Here is a 9,131-nt window from a genome sequence, read left to right as displayed (position 1 = left end):
AAATACTTTACCTAGAAATTTTACACTTGTTGGTGCCACCTGCAAAGATGAGCAGCAGGACAGTCACAAAATACCAAAACTGGATTTGGAAAAGAAAAAGGATGTGTTCCTGGAACACCTCAAACAAAAATATCCTCACCATGCTGCTGTCATCATTGGACATGGAGAGAGTATAAAGGTGAGTCATATACTGTCACATTCATAATCACTGAAGCATTGTCTGCGCTGATGTTAATTTAGTAACTTATGGTGGCTTGCAAAAGTATTCATACCACTTCAACCTCCCCGTATTTTGCCTTATTACAACCATAAATATAAATATATTTCTTTGGAATTTAACGTGTCAGACCAACACAAAATGGTAAACAATTGTGAATTAGAAAAAACATTATACATGATTCAAAAATTTTTTGCATATAAAAAACTGAAAAGTGTGGTGTGTAAAAGTATTCAGCTCTCTGCACCGTATTGACATAGTTTTGCCCATTCTTCTTTGCAAAACAGCTGAAGTTAAGTCAGATTAGATGGAGAACATTTGTGAACAGCAGGTTTCAGATCTTGATTGGGTTGAGGTCTGGACTTTGACTGGGCCATTCTAACACATGAATATGTTTTGCTTGAAACCATTCCATTGTAGCCTGTCTTTATGTTTAGGGTGGTTGTCCTGCTGGGAGGTGAAGCTCTGCCCCAGTCTCATGTCTGTTGCAGACTCCATTGTCCTGTATTTGACTCCATCCATCTTCATATCAACTCTGAGCATCTTCACCGTCCCTGCTGAAGAGAAGCAACCTCAGAGCATGATGCTGCCGCCACCATGTTTGACAGTGGGCACGGTGTGTTCAGAGTGATGCGCAGTGTTAGTTCTCCTAAAAGTGACCTAAAAGTTGAATTTTGTTCTGTCCTGACCAAAGTTTATTCTTCCACGTTTGTTGTGTCCAACATGACTCCTAGAAAACTGCAAATAGGACTTCTTATGGTTTTCTTCTTGCCGCTCTTCCAGAAAGATCACATTTGTGCAGTGGTGACTAATAGTTGTCCTGTGGACAGATTCCTCCTCTGAGCTGTGGATCTCTGCCTTTGGTCCAGAGTCACCATGGGCCTCTTGGCTGCATCTCTGATCAGAGCTCAGCTGGAAGTTTAGGTGGACGGCCTTGTCTTGTTGCCGTTGTTCCACATTCTTTCTATTTCCAGATGATAGAATAGAATAGAATAGAATAGAATTCAACGTTATTGTCATTGTACTGTCACAAGTACAAGCAATGAGATGTAGTTTGCATCTATCCAGAAGTGCTCTACGAGATATAAATATTTATTTACAGATGTATAAGACTATGTATGTATGGACTATAAGGGGTTGTAGCAAGAGATATAGATATTGTGTGTAAATATAAATATAAATATGGGAGCTGTATGCACAGATTATACACATTATACAGAATATACAGATTATACAAGAATGTTAGGGAATGGATTGAATATGTATATAATATGATACAAGATAAATAATAGCAGATAAAATTTACAGGTTGTATGTGTGTGTGAAGAAAACAGTCCGTGATGTGTGTGTGTGTGAGGATAGTCCATGTGTTATTGTTGTATGAGAGGATAGGGGAGTACAGTCCTTATAGTTTATGTTTTATGTCAGGAGGCGTTCAAAAGCGTGACAGCTGTGGGAAACAAGCTGTTCCGGTGCCTGGTGGTTCTGGTCCGTAGGCTTCTGTAACGCCTCCCAGAGGGCAGGAGGGAAAAGAGTGTGTGTGCTGGGTGAGTGGAGTCCTTTGTGATTTTCCTGGCCCTTTTCAAACACCGCTTCCTGTAGATGTCCTTGATGGCAGGGAGCGTTGCCCCGGCGATATACTGGGCAGTTTTCACCACCCTCTGCAGCGCCTGCCGGTCGGAGACAGAGCAGTTCCCGTACCAAGCTGTAATACAGTTGGTGAGGATGCTCTCAATGGACTGAACATAGCTCTGTGAGACGTTCAACAAAGCTTGGGAAATCTTTTTACAGTTTAAGTCTGCTTTTCTCCACAGCTTTCTGCTGTGTTCTTTGATTCTGTTTAGTCATTAGCAGCCATTAGAAAACCTCTGCAGCTAATTACTTGCAATCAGAGAAAAGGGGGTTGAATACTTTTATACACTGCAATTCCAGTTTTTATTTGCAAAACAGTCTTTGAATCATGTTTAATTTTCCTTCTACTTCACAATTATATACTTTGTGTTTCTGTCTCACATACAAATTAAATGAAATAGATTTATGTTTGTGGCTGTAATGTTGCAAAATACAGAAAAATTCAAGGGATCTGAGTAGTTTTGCAAGCTATTGTCTATTATTCAGCAAAGAGTTTTTAACTTATATATATATATATATATATATATATATAAATATATATAAATTATATCAATCAATCAAATTTTATTTGTATAGTACATTTCAGCAGCAAGGCATTTCAAAGTGCTTTACATCATATCAAACACAGAAACACAATGCAACATAGAATCAACAATCAAAACACGACATTAAGTCAAGTTACATCAATAAATTTGTAATTGATTACGTTTCAAATACAATTCTAAACAGGAGGGTTTTTAATCGAGTTTGCATCCATAAAAGGTTTACCTGTTACACATACATATCATTTATATATCATTCATATCATTTATATATCATTCATATCATTTATATATCATATAAATCATTTATATATTATATGTCATATAAAAATATATATTATTAAGAATAATTAAAAGTCTTTTGTTTCATAACTTTTTTGTAACTTGTTCTATTTGGGACCTTTCTGTGTGTTGTTCATCTTGCATCATTTTGAGTCTAAGCAGCATAGTGGACCTCCTGACATACATTTGCAGAAGTAGCTAGATAGCTCTAGTGAATTAAAAAGGCTAAATTAAAAATTATGTTTTTAGGTGATTTTTATAAGGACAGCTAAAACTCATGAGTAAAGTGTCTCTCTCTCTCTGTATATACGTATATACACTGCCTGGCCAAAAAAAAAAGTCGCCACCAAAAAATGGTCACTCTCTAATATTTTGTTGGACCGCCTTTAGCTTTGATTACAGCCCGCATTCGCTGTGGCATTGTTTCAATAAGCTTCTGCAGTGTCACAAGATTTATTTCCATCCAGTGTTGCATTAATCTTTCACCAAGATCTTGTATTGATGATGGGAGAGTCTGACCACTGCGCAAAGCCTTCTCCAGCACATCCCAAAGATTCTCAATGGGGTTAAGGTCTGGACTCTGTGGTGGCCAATCCATGTGTGAACAAGATGTCTCATGCTCCCTGAACCACTCTTTCACAATGTGAGCCCAATGAATCCTGGCATTGTCATCTTGGAATATGCCCGTTCCATTTGGGAAGACAAAATCCATTGATGGAATAACCTGGTCATTCAGTATATTCAGGTAGTCAGCTGACCTCATTCTTTGGGCACACAATGTTGCTGAACCTAGACCTGACCAACTGCAGCAACCCCAGATCATAGCACTGCCCCCACAGGCTTGTACAGTAGGCACTAGGCATGATGGGTGCATCACTTCACCTGCCTCTCTTCTTACCCTGATGCACCCATCACTCTGGAACAGGGTAAATCTGGACTCATCAGACCACATGACCCTCTTCCATTCCTCCAGAGTCCAATCTTTATGCTCCCTAGCAAACTGAAGCCTTGTTTTCTGGTTAGCCTTACTGATTAGAGGTTTTCTTACGGCTACACAGCTGTTCAATCCCAACCCCTTGAGTTCCCTTCGCATTGTGCGTGTGGAAATGCTTTTGCGTTCACAATTAAACATACTCCTGAGTTCTGCTGTTGTTTTTCTTCGATTTGATTTGACCAAACGTTTAAGTAATCGCCGATCACGATCATTCAGGATTTTTTTCCGACCACATTTCTTCCTGGAAGACGATGGTTCCCCACTATCCTTCCAGGTTTTAATGATGTGTTGGACAGTTCTTAACCCAATTCTAGTAGTTTCTGCAATCTCCTTAGATGTTTTCTCTGCTTGATGCATGCCAATGATTTGACCCTTCTTAAACAGACTAACGTCTTTTCCACGACCACAGGATGTGTCTTTTGCCATGGTTGTTTAAGAAATGAGGAGTTACTCATTGCATCAGCTGGGGTTAAATAACTTGTTGCCAGCTGAAAGATAATCGCCTATGCAGTACTTATCCAATAGGAGGCTTGTACCTATTTGCTTAGTTAAATCCAGGTGGCGACTTTTTGTTGGCCAGGCAGTATATATATATATATATATATATATAAATAAAAATAAAAATTCCCTTCTCACCCACCGCGGGTGGTTCTTATCCTCTGAGCTCGGGTCCTCTACCAGAGGCCTGGGAGCTTGAGGGTTCTGCGCAGTATCTTGGCTGTGCCAAGGACTGCACATTTTTGGACTGAGATGTCTGATGTTGTTCCTGGGATCTGTTGTAGCCATTGGTCCAGTTTGGGGGTGACTGCCTCGAGGGCCCCGATGACCACAGGCACCACTGTGGTCTTCACCTTCCAGGCCCTCTCCAGTTCCTCCCTGAGGCCCTGGTATTTCTCTAGTTTCTCGTGCTCCTTTTTCCTGATGTTGCAGTTGCTTGGTATTGCTACATCTACCACAACGGCTTTCCTCTGTTGTTTATCCACTACGACAATGTCTGGTTGGTTCGCCATTACCATTTTGTCTGTCTGGATCTGGAAGTCCCACAGGATCTTAGCTCTGGCATTCTCCGTCACCTTTGGGGGTGTTTCCCACTTTGATCTCGGGGTTTCCAGTCCATATTCTGCACAGATGTTTCTGTACGCTATGCCTGCAACTTGGTTATGTCGTTCCATGTACGCTTTCCCTGCCAGTATCTTGCACCCTGCTGTTATGTGCTGGACTGTCTCAGGGGCCTCCTTGCACAACCTGCACCTTGGGTCTTGTCTGGTGTGGTATATCTGGGCCTCTATTGCTCTGGTGTTTAGGGCCTGTTCCTGGGCGGCCAGGATGAGGGCCTCTGTGCTGTCCTTGAGTCCAGCTTTTTCCAGCCATTGGTAGGATTTACTGATATCAGTCACTTGGGTTATTTGCTGGTGGTACATCCCATGTAGGGGCTTGTCCTCCCATGATGGTATCTCTGGCACCTCAACCGCCGTTCCCTGTTGTCTGAGATATTCACTGAGCACATTGTCTGTTGAGGCTTTGTCCCTGATGTATTTATGGATCTTAGTTGTTTCGTCCTGGACTGTGGTTCTCACACTCACTAGTCCTCTGCCTCCTTCCTTGCGGCTCGTGTACAGTCTCAGGGTGCTGGATTTGGGATGGAACCCTCCATGCATTGTTAGTAGTTTTCTAGTCTTAATATCCGTGGCTTTTATCTCCTCCTTTGGCCAGCTAATTATTCCAGCAGGGTATCTGATTACTGGCAGGGCATAGCTGTTTATCGCACAGATTTTGTTCTTGCCATTGAGCTGGCTTCTCAGGACTTGCCTTATTCGTTGGAGGAAAGTAGTTGTGGCTCCTTTCCTTGTGACCTCATCGAGGTTGCCATTTGCTTGTGGTATACCTAGGTACTTGTAACTGTCCTCTATGTCTCCTTTTGTTCCTTCTGGGAGTGAGACCACTTCTGTGCGGATGACCTTCCCCCTCTTTGTGATCAGCCGACCACACTTCTCTAGTCCGAATGACATCCCAATGTCCGTGCTGTAGATCCTGGTGGTGTGGATCAGTGAGTCGATGTCTTGCTCACTCTTGGCATATAGCTTGATGTCATCCATGTAGAGAAGGTGACTGATGTTGGCCCCATTTTTGAGTCGGTATCCGTAGCCAGTCTTGTTGATAATTTGGCTGAGGGGGTTCAGGCCTATGCAGAACAGTAGCGGGGACAGAGCATCTCCTTGGTATATGCCACATTTGATGGACACTTGTGCAAGTGGTTTGCAGTTGGCTTCAAGGGTGGTTTTCCACAGCCTCATCGAGTTTGCAATGAAGGCTCTCAGAGTCCTGTTGATGTTATACATCTCTAAGCATTCAATGATCCAAGTATGCGGCATTGAGTCATAGGCTTTCTTGTAATCAATCCAATATATATATATATATATATATATATATATATAGAGAGAGAGAGAGAGAGAGAGAGGTTTATATATATGTATATATATGTTATATATATATATATATATATATATATATATATATATATATATATATATATATATATATATATATATATATATATATATATATATATATATATATATATATACCTACACCTGTGCAAGGGCCTCCTTGCACAGGTGTAGGTTGTGCAAGGAGGCCCCTGAGACAGTCCAGCACATAACAGCAGGGTGCAAGATACTGGCAGGGAAAGCGTACATGGAACGACATAACCAAGTTGCAGGCATAGTGTACAGAAACATCTGTGCAGAATATGGACTGGAAACCCCGGGATCAAAGTGGGAAACACCCCCAAAGGTGGCGGAGAACGCCAGAGCTAAGATCCTGTGGGACTTCCAGATCCAGACAGACAAAATGGTAATGGCAAACCAACCAGACATTGTCGTAGTGGATAAACAACAGAGGAAAGCCGTTGTGATAGATGTAGCAATACCAAGCGACTGCAACATCAGGAAAAAGGAGCACGAGAAACTAGAGAAATACCAGGGCCTCAGGGAGGAACTGGAGAGGGCCTGGAAGGTGAAGACCACAGTGGTGCCTGTGGTCATCGGGGCCCTCGGGGCAGTCACCCCCAAACTGGACCAATGGCTACAACAGATCCCAGGAACAACATCAGACATCTCAGTCCAGAAATGTGCAGTCCTTGGCACAGCCAAGATACTGCGCAGAACCCTCAAGCTCCCAGGCCTCTGGTAGAGGACCCGAGCTCAGAGGATAAGAACCACCCGCGGTGGGTGAGAAGGGAATTTTATATATATATATATATATATATATATATATATATATATATATATATATATATATATATATATATATATATATATAGTCTTCTGTGGGAGCCTCTCAGGACTGTATGACTCCAGCTTGCAGTGCCAAGGGGAAAGGTGGACATGTCTTCAGTTTGACTCCATGAGCAGAGGCATTTAAATGCCACTTTTCAACTGTGATTTTTGTGCAGTCTGTGTTGTGATAGTAATGAAAGAGAACTTCAGTGTGCTGACAGAGAACCTCTGATAGGAGATGTCCCAACTTGCTTAATGAGTCATTCTATAAAGTTGACAAGTTGGTCTTTATGTGCCTGTCAGACAGGTACAGCCAGCATTATTAGCTGAGGTGGAGCTGTGTGGAACAGCACTGTGGTGACAGAGAGCGGCTGAGCAGGAGAAACAGAGCTGGTCTCTGTCAGAGCTACACACACAGAACACAAGTTTCCACACGGATCAAGAAAACAGCAAAGATGGAATTTTACCCCTTAAAATGGATTATTAGCTCTTAGAACATGCTGCTGTCCTCCTTCCCAGCAGGTTAGTACCTACATTAGTACCTTAGCAGAGTCAATGAAGATTTAATGTCTGTCTTTTATTATCATCTAAAATCTAAAAAGTAGCAACTGCAGACAGCAGCTGTTGAATGCAAAGAATTAGAAAAGGCGTGCTCTCTCTGTGTGTATGCGCGTTCGTGTGCGGGAGTGTGTGTGTGCGTGTGTGTGTGTGTGTACAAAGGAGGTACAGGATTTCCTTCTATGCAGACCATCACTGTGTTCACCTGCGTGACAACAGACTGTTATGCTTAGGCAAGTGTCATGCTCTCATATAAGATTTTTTCCAACTGAAGTCACTTTGCACTTCGTTCCCCAATACTGGTGTTAAGTTCTACAGTAAACTTCATTTAGAATATATATATTTTGAAAACTTAGCCTTGTATAGTTCACTGGTGTGCTCAGAAAGCCTTCCATACAAACACAGCAACCAATGATTACATGAAACATATGTTAATAGACTGAGATGATTCAGAATGACCTGGCCAACCAGTTCTAATCTGCTGTAGTAGGATGACTGCAACGACATGACAGCAGATCACCTGATCAACCTGCTCATTTCCCCCAGGGCAGTTTAGGTGGAGCAAACAGAACATTGCTCACATTGCATACAACACATGAAGTCACATGAGAAACAATGATACACATTTGTTTTTCCTAAAAAGCCATTTTGCACAACATGATGGTGCATCAACTCAGGTATGCTTTGATGAGGAAACAACATTATAACATGATATAAAACAAAAAATGTAGATTTTACATAATACTACCCCTTTAACATTCAGAAGAAATGTAACTTTATGTCTATGTACACCCAATACTTCTTCAGATGAGATAGAATCGTCTAAATATGCTTAACTTATTTCATAATAGAACTGAATCCTCGGGGGGTGAGGTGTATTGTGATAATACCTCACAGTGACAGCCTAGGAAAGAACTGCCTAAGCAGTTTGTGTCCAGAATATGTGGGGTCTGCAGAGATTTTAGTTTCCCTTTTCCTTACTGGAGGCCTATTCAAGTTCTGGATGGAAGGTCAGCCCTCATGATTCTCTCTGCAGACCTGATCCTTTGTTGCAGTTTGGACCCATCCCGTCCTGTCCTAGGAACAGGAAGTGATCCATAGTTGACAGTGTTGTTGAGAATGGTGAGGGGGAGGACGTTTACCACACCAGCCAACCAGTCAATGTACCTCCTCTGTGCATGCATATTTGTCAGTGTCTTAGATCAGAACAATGACTGCGGGGCTATCTGCAAACGTCAGGAGTTTCACAGTCATTTAAGTTCAGAGAGAAGAGGAGTGGGGAGAGGACACACCTCCCCAGCCTTGCCTGCGGCTGCCAGTCAGTCAGAAGGGTGACACTGCCACTGACAGCTATGAGCTGGTGAGTTGCTGGTGGAGGATGTCTGAGCTCAAAGGATTTCATGGTTTTCCAATGCTCCGTTGTTACACTGATCCAAAGGTCTTACAGGTATGAAAACTTGCAAGCTATGTTTTGTGTTTCCCTTTCATTTCCAGACTGTGGACACATAACATATGTCTGTGGTTATGTTGTGAGGGAAATGACTTTAGAGAAAATGCAAATATACACAAATTAATGACCTTGCCAAAAGCATCGAATTCTCAAAGACCAGCACTGTCAGTGATACGCA

General features: G+C 42.0%; 1 protein-coding gene across 1 annotated transcript in view; it reads left to right on the top strand.

Annotated features, from left to right (window-relative positions):
- The first annotated feature begins 8,793 nt into the window (after nucleotides 1-8,793).
- Nucleotides 8,794-9,131, top strand: part of LOC111608956 (sickle tail protein homolog) — a 39,310-nt gene continuing 38,972 nt past the window's right edge. Inside the window, exon 1 of the mRNA XM_023335715.1 lies at nucleotides 8,794-8,863. The gene's annotated coding sequence lies outside the window, so the exon portion shown is untranslated. The remainder of the gene's footprint in view (nucleotides 8,864-9,131) is intronic.

Source organism: Xiphophorus maculatus, chromosome 6, assembly GCF_002775205.1.
Source record: "Xiphophorus maculatus strain JP 163 A chromosome 6, X_maculatus-5.0-male, whole genome shotgun sequence".
In the NCBI taxonomy this organism is placed as follows: domain Eukaryota; kingdom Metazoa; phylum Chordata; class Actinopteri; order Cyprinodontiformes; family Poeciliidae; genus Xiphophorus; species Xiphophorus maculatus.
Note: the sequence above shows the minus strand (reverse complement) of the source record. Positions and strands in the feature narration are given on the sequence as shown.